Source organism: Pygoscelis adeliae, unplaced genomic scaffold (genome assembly GCF_000699105.1).
Source record: "Pygoscelis adeliae isolate BGI_AS28 unplaced genomic scaffold, ASM69910v1 Scaffold448, whole genome shotgun sequence".
NCBI classification, from domain to species: Eukaryota; Metazoa; Chordata; class Aves; order Sphenisciformes; family Spheniscidae; genus Pygoscelis; species Pygoscelis adeliae.
In genome coordinates this window covers 380,329-380,695 of record NW_008825288.1, presented here as the reverse complement: position 1 = coordinate 380,695, position 367 = coordinate 380,329, and positions in this window count along the sequence as shown.

Sequence of the window (367 nt, the reverse complement as noted above, 5' to 3'; positions counted from 1 at the left end):
GCCGGCGCTCCAGCCTGGAGGCACTGGGCGGCCCAGGGAGGGGAGACCTGGGGCCGGGAGCTTTGCTGGAGCTCGTCTCCACGGCCATTTCCAAGGCAGGGCTCGGGCTGTCGGAGAATCTGGGAAGCTGTTTAAATGCAGCCAGCCAAAGCGCCTGTGCTGGAAATCCTGCGCCTGCAGGGCCGGCTGATCAAAGGGAGGATAATCCCAGGTTTAGGAAGAAAGAGGATAGGTCTGAAGTAGCAGTTGGTCCAATTTGGGTCAGGCAGTGAAAGAATCCAGCCCAAAAGGCCACTTGGTGTGCCTACCAGCTGGAGGGGCCAAGCACAGCCCTGGGGCTGGGGGAGCATCCCCCCACCCCCAACCA